Source organism: Macaca nemestrina, chromosome 1 (genome assembly GCF_043159975.1).
Source record: "Macaca nemestrina isolate mMacNem1 chromosome 1, mMacNem.hap1, whole genome shotgun sequence".
In the NCBI taxonomy this organism is placed as follows: Eukaryota; Metazoa; Chordata; class Mammalia; order Primates; family Cercopithecidae; genus Macaca; species Macaca nemestrina.
Genome location: NC_092125.1, coordinates 223,249,002 through 223,262,166, shown reverse-complemented (window position 1 = coordinate 223,262,166; position 13,165 = coordinate 223,249,002). Strand labels below are relative to the sequence as shown.

The 13,165-nt window shown below is 52.8% G+C and overlaps 1 protein-coding gene across 2 annotated transcripts in view; it reads right to left on the bottom strand.

Moving 5' to 3' along the window:
- Positions 1 to 10,491, bottom strand: part of LOC105473140 (castor zinc finger 1) — a 158,939-nt gene extending 148,448 nt beyond the window's left edge. Inside the window, exon 1 of one of the 2 annotated variants that reach the window (XM_071100883.1) lies at positions 10,332 to 10,491. The gene's annotated coding sequence lies outside the window, so the exon portion shown is untranslated. The remainder of the gene's footprint in view (positions 1 to 10,331) is intronic. The other variant, XM_071100892.1, reaches the window with a different exon arrangement.
- Between the last annotated feature and the right edge of the window lie 2,674 nt (positions 10,492 to 13,165).

Genomic DNA, 13,165 nt, shown 5'->3' with positions numbered 1-13,165 from the left:
TTTCCAGGATCTGCCCTCACCCTACCCCACCTTGGTCTTCTGTCCCAAACAGCTCCCATCGTGACCCACCTCACCCCACCGAGCTCCAGGAACGCTTGGCCTGGCCAGTGTGGGAAAGAAAGAACAATGGCCCCGGCCCCACTTGAGGGGCTGACTCCACCTGTGGGCAGAGTCTTCATTCTCATCCCCTCCGGACCCAGCAGCAAAAATACCAGGAGGACCCCAGGCAGGCCAGAGAGGTAAAAGACAAAACGCAGAATTTCTATGCAATACCACGTCATCCTGCACGTGGCACAGGGGCCCAGCTCCAGACAGACAGAGAGCAAGCTCTCCTGGTTCCCCTCTCCATGGCAATCCCTGATAAGCCGCAAGTGCTTCTGTGTCCTCTCCCGTATGGGTCTGTAACACACACAGACATTTGGTCCTAACATTTCACGTCTCAGCTCCTGTAACTCTCACATCAGCCCCGCGAGGTAGGTACTGCTATGCCCATTTCACAGATGAGGCACAGGCCAGTTAAGTCACTGACGGAGGGTCACACGATTTTGATCCCCAGCTAACTCGCTCTAGAATGCACCATCTACACTACATACAGCTCCTCAAATGAACCTGTTGGCTCCAGAGGCACAAAACAGCAAAGCACACCCCATAACCTGAATGTGATCCCTCATTCTGCCTGAAAGGCAGCCCCCAAATTCAGCCCCAAGTTCCCAGTGATAACAGAACCAACCTGCAACCTGACACAAAAATGTAACCCCAGCACCACACGCGACGCCCAGGTCCATGGCTTTCTGCAATGGAATCCACAGGGGTCCCCTTTGAGACTGATACCATATGACACAAAAACTGGCTCCTCTGACCTTGGGGACACCTTGCACTTGGCGATGCCAACCATGACGAATTCTTCATTACGTTTAATTACTTTCAAAGGACTTTCATAGCTAAGAGTCCAGCCAACCATTAGGACAACCCTCTGAGGGTGGTAGGGTCAGAGGCCATTTGACAAGAGGGGAAACTGAGGCCCAGAAAGGTAAAATGACTCACCTAAGGCCACACAGTGATTTACTGCAGAGCCAGAACTAGAACAGGGTCCCCAGACGCATAGCCTATCAGGCCACGCCTCGCAAGACCTTAAGTGTGGGGCTCGCAGAAGGGTAGGAGAGTGGACAGTTAGACCTGAGTGGAGCTCGGGGCCACCCGTGTCTCACCCTGTCCCCTAAACCCCAGCCAGAGATGCTAGGGCCTGACCCATGGCCTCCCCAAGGATCAGATTTCTCCGAAGTTCCCAAAGGAGCTGTGGGGGACGAGTGGGCCCGGAAATGGCCCTCACATAGCAAGCTGCACAGCTGAGCTCCCCGGGGGCGAGGGGGGCGGGCGGAGCTGGAGACGCTGGCACAGCCCTCATGGGTACTCTGCCAGCAATTAGTGCTGGGGAAGGGTGCCAGCCTGGCAGAGCTCATTCCCCCACCCCTTCTTCTCATTTACACACGCGCACGATCACACACACACGCGCACACACACACACGCTCACCCACCCAGAGACCAGCAGCAAAGAGGCAGCGAGGCTTCCTTTCAGTAAATCTCATCAGCAAGGCACACGCAGGGCATGCAATTTGGCCATTACTGCTCTTAAACAACAGAAAAGCAGAATCCACCCGCCATTAACCCATCCCCGCTGGGCTCTCCCCTCAGGCTTCCCACGGCTCAGGCACCAGCCTTCACCTCTGACTCCCACGCATCCCCTTTAAAAGCTCCCCAGAAGTTATTTTCCAAAAGAAACAGAGAGTTTAAAAAAAAATTTTTTTTTACACTGTGATAAGTCCAACCTGAATCGTGCTATTCTCCATGCAGATGTCTCTCCACAGAGCAAACTATCCAAGGTTGGAACATGACCTTGGCTAAGACCCTTGCTCAAACATCCTAGAATCATCAGCTGGATATGGGCATGTTCTTATCCAGAACATCCCCTTATGCATGCCCAAGAGCTCTGCCATTAAGGGGATGTATCTATTACCATGGATAGGGGAACCGGAAGCTGCCTTTGGCCTGGCGTGGGGCATCACTACCTGAGCAGATGGGGTTCTTCACAGAGCAACCTGAGTGCTAGCCCCCATCCACCTATGGGGTCCCCTGGGTGACAGTTTGACAGCACTCTCCTCTCCCAGTACAGAGGCAGGCAGGTGGGAGTGGTGGTGGGGACCGATCTTGCCTCCTCTCTCCTGCCCTCCTGCCTCATCCTGGAGAATTGGAAAGAAGCCCACCAGAGCAGGGGGCCCTAGAGAGTCCTTAGACTGGGTTTATAAGATCTGCGAAACCCCTCAAAGTATAAGCAATATTTATGCTTATGAGATTTTTTTTATTAAGTGGATTCTCAAAGGGGGCACATGGATTCAAAAGAAGGGAAGAAGCACAGCCCAGAGACCCCCCCAAACCCGGGCTCAGCAGTGCCTCACACCCAGGTGGCCAAGGATGGAGCAGGCGGAGACCACAGGCAGGACTCCAGTCGTCCTGGCAGCAAGCGTCCCTGACGGCTGCCTCCTCACCCGGGAGCTGCCCTGGCCTCATCCTCGCTTTGCCTGGAAGCTGGTCACTAGGAGGGCTGGCCCGGGAGCTATGCCATGCCCTGGGCCAGCGCCCTCCCTCCTGTGCGCCAGGGCTGCCTGCCCAGCCAGCAGAGGCATCGCACAGCGGAGCCCACCAGCGGGGATGGAGGGGAAGCCAGCAGCCGCTGCAGCTCTGGAGAACCTCACAGATCCTATTAGCCACCTAGTGTCCAGAGCTGAGCTCTAGCCACCACTCTGTCCCTCCTGCTTCCCAGAGCGGCCACTTCGGGGGAGCCCAAGGGGACAGCAAGGGGAAGCCTGGGGTGGGACAAGCCTTCTCTAACCCTACCCCTACCTGGGTCTTCTCCAGGGACTTGAGGCCAGGGGACAGGAGCCAAGCCGTTTGCGGACATGACACCCAGGAGAAAGCAAAGACCCTGTGGTCCCTGCCCACACCCCCCACCCAAGGCAGGGCTGTTCCCGTCACCTCTGCTCCTTGCGCTGAGCAAGGCCCCCTATCTTTGAGATGTGTCATCTCAGACAACCCATTCCACCTGGGACATCTTGGGGTCCCCTCATCCCAGCCTCCAGACCTCCTGCTGAGCCTCCCAAACCTTGGGCCTGCCACTTCCCCAGGGCCTCTGCCCCCCGCCACCCCCTCCTCTGCTGGCTCTTTTCTCTGTGTCCTCAAGACTCCTCTCACCTTGAGAAGTGTTAGGATTACCCAGCATTTACACTCAATGCGCTTCCTTATTCCTTAAGACTTATTAAGAATGATAATGAGTTCCGAAGGAGCGACGCGTCCCTGTCTCTCTCTCTATATATCCTCTCTCTCTCTCTCTCTCTCCCCCCACCTTCACTCTCTTTCTCTACGTGTGTTTTCCGCCAAAGACACATAGGACAAATCCAGGCCAAAAGGGAAAAAAATTCCAACAATATGGAAGAAGGGCACTTGAGAATTTCTATTCAATAAACCCATCCCTCTTCTTCCTTCTCCCCGGTTGTCCTCAATTATTCCAATTAAGAAAAAAAAAAAAAAAAACCTCCCCCTTCCCTTCACACTGTCCAGGCCACCCCTCACTCTGCCGGACTTCGAACAGGGGGAACAGGAGAAGGGCCCAGCTTGCCTGCAAAACCTTGTTAACGTGCAGCTCTTAAACGCTTGATTAATTTTTGCAGAATTTACGACAGGCTTTAGCTTTTTTTCCCCAAGCTATGGCCTCAGAGCCGCAGCAACTTAACTTGGTGAACTTGAGGGGGGCCGAGGTGGGGGTGCCCCCCTCCCCCAGTGGCCTCCTGCTGCTGACACCCAAGGCAGCCCTGCAACTGAAGGGAGCCATGCAGATGCCACCGCCCAGGCAGGAGACAGACCCACTCGCAGAGCGGCGTGGCACCCAGAGGAGAGATCACCAGGCAGCCAGAACCATGGCTGACTTTTGGCCGTCTGGGACTTTTTAATTTCAAAATAAGAAAGCCAGTAGAAAGTGGGCAGAGAAGAAACCAACCTGGGGCGCTGGCGATGATGCCTCCAGCCTGCACCCTCCCAACCACGCCACGTATCCCGGGCACAGGGGCCGGCCTTATCGGTCTGCCGGGCTGCCCTTCAGAGAAAGGGAAGAACAGATCCTAATGAAATTACGGTTTTTAAAATGTCTATAAATTAAATCTCTCTCCTCTCTCTGCGAATCTCCCCCTGAGCTCCCTCTCCTCTACCAGGTTTGTTTGCCTCTCTTCGGTTCCCTCTGCTCATGTCTGTTTTTCTGATATAGACATCAAGAGGTTACGGGCTCAATTACAACTCCGCTGGAGTCTCAGCATCAGACTGGCTCGGCCTTCTCTTCTCCTCTTCAGAAACAAGATACCAAATAAATCTCTCTTCTTTATATTTTTATTTGCAATGCCAAAAGCCTAAAGATTCATTCCGTGGCCTTTTTGAACTTCGTTCAGATGGTGGGGGAATATTCTTTTTGATTGTGCCTGAGTACAACATAAACGCTTCACTCCCTATCTCGTTCCCCCCCTGTAAGGACACACACAAAAACCTTGGCTATGCATGAAATTTTAAAAAGGGGGAGAGGATAGTATAAATGTGCTTAATGTATGTCTATGAGAGGGGGCGAGCGAGCCCTGGAGAACATTAGTAGGACATCTAGCACATTCTAAAGTTTAGGGGGGACATCATGAGGATTCTTATCAGCAAAGGTCCATTTGTAAAGGGCAGATCATAAAAGGTGATTTTTTAAAAGAAAAAAAAAGTTGCTTCTATCTTCCCTAATACTGCCACGAGATACAGAAGAGGAGATGTGCCGTCTATATAATTTTACATCCGAAAAGGCCCTCTTCCCATCAAAAAAGAAAAAAAAAATCAAAGTTGAAAAATCCAAGTCTTAGTCAATCATCAGAGCTGTTGATTCCTGAGAAGAAGAAACCAGCTTTGAGTTGTAGGTCTAAGGGGAAAAGCAAAACAAAAACAAAAACCCCACTATACTTCTGGAAATATTAACCAGTGGGGATTCCAAAAGCTACTTTTCCTGGAAAAAGCACTTGAGACAAAGGTCGGAGAAAGCGGAAGCTGAAGGTGAATCAAAAAGAAAAACTTTGTCTTTCCAATTAACTAGACTGGGAAAAAGAAGGGAGGTGGGAGAACACATTACTACCAACTCATTAATTCTTTCCTGTAAACAATTTAATTAAATTCTGCTAAATACAGGAGAAATACTCATTTTGGAGTGCTTCCCCCCAACCTCAAAAGCAAATTCCTCCAGGTTCCTCCCCCCAGTGTGAACACTTCCCTTGTTTCCAAGCTACACAACCTTTCAGTGGGTTTCCAGCCCAGGCGTGGACTGCACTGCTCAGGGCTGTGAGAATGACAGCCTCATATGTCTGAAAGCTGACACTTCAGCTTTGAAAAGAAATGGGGGAAAATAAGCTGTTGACTTCTTGGTTAAAGTATTTTCTTGTTCTACTCATGTTCTTATGTCACTAGGCTAAAAAAAGAGAGAGAGAAAGAGGGAGAGAGAGAGAGGGAGAGAGAAGAGAGAGATATGACTTTCCTTGAATGATCTGTTTAACCTAAGCCAGAGGAAAAAAAAGAAAGTCATTAATTACTTATGTGAGCTATTGCTTCAGAAAGACAATAAACCTGCCCGGTCGCCATGGATATGACATATTTGCTCTGAAAACAACACAATAATTAGCAAAGGGGAAAGATACAAGGAGAATATGCAAACTCCTGAGTTTAAAGCCACAGTGCTCTTTTCTACTCGTAAGCCTCTGTTCTGTTTGCAATCCAAATCAAACAAATTTCAAAAATATAGCAAAGAGGGAAATAATAGGAATGGTTCCTCTCGCCTCTGAGCTGAGAAGCAACAACCACTCTACCTACTCCCCTCCAATATAAAATAATATAAAAGAGAACCAGGGTGGCAGAAGGAAAAAAAAAAAAAAAAACTCAAGTATTGCCTGTTTTATTTCCTATAGCAGGGGTGGAGTCAGGTTTTTTTGTTTTTTTTTTTTTAAGTGTGCTCTTATTTAGCATTGGACCTTCTGGCCAGATATAAATTTATTTATGAAAGCCAAATGCTCTGTGCATGCCCCCCCCCAACACACACACAAAGTAAATGGAAATGTGAAGGGGTGGGGTTGGGGGGGGTGTCCAGTTGAAAAAGTAAAGCAGTATATTCAGAAAGCGCCATCTCTATGGAAGGGCATCCACTCCCCCTATCTCCAAGAAAATGGAACCCCTGCCTTACTTTAATATTAAAAATGCATTAAATGGTTCTACCTACAACTTAGTCCCAAAGGATCATTAGGAAATGCAATCGCATTGTATCATATCTGTCAGCGTGATAAATATCTGAGTCAGAGTCAGTTTGCAATTTTTCAGTGTCACAAAACAAGATAATTTTTGTCTGCCTTCCTTTCTTAATTCACTGCAACGCCTCCCCGCCCCCTGCCCCAACCAGTCACAGATCTACAGAAAAATACCTGGGCAGAGGAGAAAAGGAGAAAAAGTTGATGTCTTCTCACATACCAGACAGAGGTTATTGATATCCTCCCAAAAAGCAGGCAAAATTGAACTTTAAAATATTTGGGTCACAATTTTCCCCAAAAAATAAATAAATAAAGCACTCCAGTTAAGTTTGACTAAAAACTCCTTTTCCCCTCTTCCCAGAGGCTAATTTTCCTAAAACAGATGGTCAGGATCTAAAAGAGAAGCAAATATACCTCAACCCCCACAGGCAGAGAAATCTAACTTTGAACTTCTCTTAAATTAAAAAGGGGTGGGGGGCAAGATAAACTATTAATAAGTGTGAAAAAAATTAGCTGAGCTACAAGTTTTGTTTTTCTTATTAAAATTATTTAAACACAAGGGGAGCAGATATATAAGGGAGTTTCATATTTAACTGACTTTCTTATTTTTTTAAAACAATAGCTTTTTTTTTTAAGATTGGACTCTTTGATCTTGAAAGAATTTTGCTCTTATATGATGGGGGGGGAAGGGGGTGGTGGTGAAATGATCTGTTTTAAATGATGATGCAACTTAGAGATCAAAGCCTTCGCTTTCTTCTAGCCATAATAAGCTGTACTTGCCACAAAGCGTAAGGCTCCCGGGCTGGGCTCCTCTCCTTCGTAAGAAGGAAATAAAATACGCCGAGACTCAGAGCAAGACTCCAAGTCTCGGCAAGGTGCAAAGTCTAAAAAACAAACAAATAAGGCAAGGGGAATAAAAGAGGAAGGCACTGCCCCTTTAAACGTTTTAGTGCATATGGAGTTTGATTTCTGAAAGAGATCAGTTTAACATCTCCATAGAAACCAGCAACAGATTATCATCAACAGAATAAATAACTAGTCTAATAAATTAAACAGGAGGCATAAGATCGCTGGAAACCTGATTACTGAAGTTCAACAATATTCCCCATAAACTCTCCTTAACTGCCTCTAAGGTGGCTAACAAGAAGGGGGCTGGGGGGGCGGCGATCTCTCCAATTCGCCGGACTCTAGGGACAGAGATGGTGGCTGCCGCCTGGAAAGGAGAAGTTCTCCACTCTGCCCTGGAGAGGGTCCGAGAGCTCCCGCAAGGGGCACACCCTAAAAACCGAAGTTTGGGAAGTGGAAAAGCGGCTGGGGGTCGGGGGAGGTGGCGCGGGTCTCCGGAGATTGCGCGGGTCGCGACGCCCGCCCGGGACGCACCGCCTGATCGCCACCAGGACGCAAACCCGGCGCTTTGCGCTCAGGCGCCGAACGGCCCAGCGCCCCCTCCGGGCACGTGGAGCGCAGCCCCGGCGCAGCCCCCGGGGACCAACTACCCCCCTCCCCATGCCCGGCGCAGCTGCTCCTGCTTAGCCGGGACAGCTCCCTTTAGGACGGCGACGTGTGTGTGTGCGCGTGTGTGTGAGTGTGTATGTGTGTGCGTGTGTGTATGTGTGTGTGTGTGTATACGCGCGCGCGTCGTGGGTTGGGCGGGGGGACAACAAGATTATCCGGCGATCTGCTTTCCAGTCCCCTCGTGCGCTCTCATCGCGCGCCTGTACCAGCTCGGAGACGTCCTAAATTTACTAACTTTGCCCAGCGACTACCTGGGCCTTTACCCCCTCGCCACCCCCTGAATGTACCGGGTGTCAGCGGGACAACCACGCACAGTGAGGGCCGCGCCCCCACACTCCACTCGGGTATAAACGCACACCCCGCTCCGTGGCCCGGTAATCCAGGTTTAGGGGAGCTCCATACCCAGGAGGGGCGCTACTGCCGCTTTCCCGATGGGCACGCACCCGCACCCACACCATAGCCAGCGTGGCTGGAAGGAGGTCCTCGCCGCGCCCAGAGCCGGCTTTCCAAGCTGAGGCTGGGGCAGAGGAACTTGTGTGGAGGAAGAGGACGCTCCCTGCCTCCCTCAGCGCTCCACTAGCCTCCCCCAACTCCGGACCCGGGTCGGGGATGACTTAGAAGAAGAATCTGCGCCCACCCCTTAGAGAAAAATCTATTATTATTATCTTAATCTACGCCCCCAAAGTGTCCCTCCAGCCGTGATTGACGGCGCATACACCTGTTCCCTTCGCGGAGGAGCTTCCAGCGCCGGGGACAGACATTCACCCAAACGCTCCGCAGCGGCCCAGCAACCGCCCGCCCGCCCGCGCCCGGCCAGCCCCCGCCAGCGGCCCCAGTGCGCCTCTGCCCGCACCTCACCACCCTGGCGGCCGCCCCCTCCCCTTCCAGGCCCGGCTGCCCGGCCCGCTAGCTCCCGGCAGTGCTGGCTTCGGAAAGAGAGAGAAAGAACAGAAAGCAAAACTTCCTGGCGGCCGACGGCCATCAGCTGCACATTCTGCAAATGCCACCGAGTAAAAATAAACCGGCCGCCGCTCCGCCCGGCCGGCTCACCCCGGGCGCACGAATCGGCCCCCTGCCCCGGGACCTCCCTGACTCGCTCTGGCCCAATCCCCCATTCCCGCGCGTCCCCTGAAGCCCCGCTCCCCGACGCTCCTCCGTCAGTCACCATGCTCTCCTTTGCCGTTAAGCCGGACCCCAAGTGACCGGGGAACCGGCTCTCTCCCTTTGGTGTTCCCTGCGCCCCCACAAACTACTTTTTTCTCTGTCCTTCAGAGTGCCTATTTCAGCCCTGTGCCCTTGGATTCAGGGCTCCTTCTCCCCAGTTGTTGAGCCCCGAGGTCACCCTCAGCCCACCCTGGGGGAACAGACCCCGCCCGACCCTCTCCCACGCCGCAAAGCCCCCCCGGAGCGCACCGCTCCACCAGGCTGCTAGCCCGCCAGTCCCCGGGCGCAACTTCTCTCCCGGCGCACACAACAGCCGGCAACAACTCGCCCGAACTTTCCCCGGGACCCAGGCGGGCTCCGGCCGACAGCCGGGCGGCTCTGGGCCGGCGCCCCGGTTCCCCGTGCCCTGTGTTGCCAGCCCTTCACTCTGGGAGGCAGGGGGTGGGGTGGGGAAGGGAGTGAGGAACGCCACTTGCCGCGCCTGGAGCAGCGCACTTAAGATAAACTTCCCAGGCACAGATGAAAAGGGGGGCGCCGCTCCCCCCATCTAAGAAATATCTTGCCTTCGATTTCCTATCGGGGATACCCTTTGGCACCCCGCACCTAAGCGAACACTGCCTACCTCTGCTGGCAGCACCTACACCCGGTATCCGGGCACAAGAGCCTCCTGGAGAGGTTCCCCACCCACCCCTTCCCATGGGCAAAGTCTTGCAAAGTCACCCCAGGCGCCCCTCACCCCTGCCTCCTTCTCCGCCCTGGAGAGCGCACGACCCCTCTGCTGCTGGGGGGTGGGGTGGGGTGGGGGTGTAGGGAGAAGGAGTGATTACCCTGTATTGGCGAGCACCTGCCCCCCCCCCATGAGCCCACAGCGTGGGGGGCGCCCCCACCCTATTTGCAAAGTCCTGCACTCGCGCCTGGCACCTCCCTCTCTTCTCCCCTACCCCGCCGCCCCCTCAGTTGGAGTAAGTGACCCCCAGGAGGAGCAGCCCTCCCCTCCCCAGGAGCCGCGCGCCGGGCATTTCCCTGGCCACGGCGGGCAACGCGCCGCCCCGCGCCTGGGTGCCAGCCCTCCGTGCCCCCTGCCTCCGCACGGCCGGAGTTGGGTGGCAGCCGCCGATCGCAGGCTGGCTGGTTGGCTCTCTCGCTCGCTCGCTCGCCCGCTGCCTGCTGCAAGCGGCAGCCCCGGGGGTGGGGGGGTGCACCGGGACAAGGGGAGCGACGGGGAGGCGCCCCGGGAGGCCCGCGGAGCTGGGGGGCGTGGGGGGGCCGCGGCAGAGGGAGCGCCGAGTCTCTTACCTGCACTTGGGGCGGCTTTGGGTGACTTTCCAAGTCCGGGGGAAAAATGTGTGTGTGTTTGGGATGGAGCGCCGCGGGCGCGCATGCGCTGCCCAAAGTTGCCGGATCCCGGATTTTTCGCTCCCAGTCTCCGCTCTCGCCCGCTGTGATTATGGAATTCTCCGCGGCCGGGCGGGCGACTGGGTGGCATGCAAAACCCGGGCCGGATCTCGGGGCCGGGCTCCGCTCCACCCTCACACCCCCAGACCTGCCCCTCCCGGATCCTTCCCACCCACCGCCCGGGCTGAGGTCAGCGTGCGCGTGCGGCGAGTCGCTGCCTGCGGAGTAGCATCTGAGCGCTCGGCCACCTTTTGCAGCTCCAGAGGCTTCTACACCCCCTAACTAAGTTGAGTTGAGGCTAGGGGAAAAGAGAGAAGGGATGATGGGAGGGGGGGGCGTTACTTTCCACCTGTTCTGAATCTGGAGAGAGCCCGAGTTTGGTTCCCACTTTCCGCAGAAGAACTGGCTCTTTCTTGCAAGTTAGAGTGTTAGACTGTGGAACCCAAAGGAACGAAATGTTCTCACTGTTTGATATCTGCTTTGCACTTATTCTTTGCAAGGGAGTTTTTCATTCAATCTACTGTGCAAGAAATATATCTTAAGTGAGCAACATAGGCCGTGCAGAATGAACCTTACATGGAGGGGCTGGGGGGCAGATTAACACATTAAAACAAGTGGATAATGTTATTTCAGAGAGTGAAAGTATCCATGAAGAAAATAAAGCAAGGCAATAAGTTAAGGAGTGTCTTGAGGGCCAGCGTCGTGGTTTACAACTGTAATCCCAGCACTTAGGGAGGCCGGGGCAGGAGGATCCGTTGAGCCCAGGTGTTCGAGACCAGCTTGGGCAACATAGCCAGACCTAGTCTCTGACAAAACAAAACAAAACAAAACAGTGTCTTGGGATAGCTAATCCCCCTGCCCCCAGATGATGGGGGAAGAGTCTTTTGAGGGGCACTTTCATACTTTATTGAAGAAACCCCCTTTTCTCCCATACCCAGCTTTCCCTTTTCCCAATTGGTTTCAAGTGGCCACACCAGCTGAGCCTAGTGGTCAGCTTCAGTGCTAGGGCCCTGTAGCTCTGGTCTTGCCTTTCTCAGCAAGCACACCCCTCATTCCAGGCCTGAGCTACTTTTCCCTTTAGCATAAAGGTGGGATGGAAATGTTGAGAGGCATGAAAGAAAGTGAAAACACCCAGATGATGAGATAGGTGAGAAACTGACCGTAACAGTAAATGAAATAGATCAATGATTGGTGGAATAAATGAATATAAATTCAAAGTATGACCCACAGCTTCAAGCCCTGCTCAACAGAATGCATTAAACTAAGAGGCAATGCCGCAGGCTGGTAAACATTGTTACAGGCTGGTAGTCTTTGGAGCCTAATCTGCAAGGTGTCAGGAAAGCCTCTCAGGACCAGAGAAATGACCCAAAGCCCTGTATGATGATTGTCCAAGACAAGCATCTTCCGGGATGCATTCCATGTCCTGCCTTAAACTGGAAGTTAATTGTCCAGAAGCATATGGACACAGACTGGAGACATGATGGCCCTCTGGCCCTGAGGAGGCCAGGATTTGCCCTCTGCCCTAATAAAGCCAACAAATTTGGGAGAGGAGGCTGAGCCATCCCACACTCCTTAGATACTCAGTGATATTTGCTTGTGTTAGATGGACTGGAGAAGAAACCTCCTCGAAAAGCCAGCTCCTCACTTCCTGGGGGTCCCTTCTGGATCTGTCCACACAGGAAGGCCAGATTTAGGCATTAGACACACCTTTTGGGGTCATTTTGTCCCCTCCCCCCACTTATCCCAATACTTAACTGGAGGCAGCAACACATCGATAATTAACATTCCTCAAAGACCACTGATTGGTTACTCTCCATTGCCACCCCCACCATCCAAGGCATTCTCAGCTTTCAGGAATTGGGTGCTCACCCACCATCTCTAAGACCCTTGTGCCTGGTGACTCAGCAGGATGCACAGCCCCAGAGATCTCAAGCCCAATCCTGTCATCCTACAGAAGGAGAAACTGAGGCACAGCGAGGGACAGTAACCTGAGAAGAGGCAAGGTAGCTCTTCTAACTTTTTGGCTCAGGGCTGAGTGCACTCCTGGGGCAGTGTAAAGAAGGGGTTAGCAACTTGGGCTTGGAGTTCAGACCCTACCACTCCCCGGCTGGGTGACCCTGAGGAAGGCATTTGACCCTTCTGTGCCTCAGTTGCCCCCACAGTAAAATGGGGATAATAATAGTACCTACTGCCTAGGATTGTTGAGAGGCTAAAATGAGTTAATGCAGGAAAAGGGCCTGGGCCAAGATGTTGATCGATAAATGCCAGTAATTGTCATTGCTCCTTGGGACATCCAGTGCTCCCTTTACTTCTCATTTCTTTCCATGCTCTCTCCATTCCTTCTTCTCCTCTGTCCTTTTTTTCCCCTCCAACAATAGTCCTTCACTCATTCATTCATTTGGTAGGGATGGCTGAGCTCCGAGGAAGGGCAGATCTCCACCAGTGCTGGGGAGACAGAAATGAATGAGACAAAGCCTGCCCTTGAGGGGCTAGGGAAGAATTCACTCGTCTCTCTGTCCCACTATCAGGCCTACCCCACTTCCCACTATCAGGCTCACCCTTACCCCTTTCCCACTACACTGCCCTCCCACACACCCTTTCCCACCTCTCTCAACGTCTCCAACAGCCAAGTCACCCACCAAACTTTTATTAAAATTTGTACTCCTCCCTCCATTTTTTTCTCAAATATTTCATAATGTTCCCACCTCCCAAGAAGCCTTTCCACCTCCTCTAAA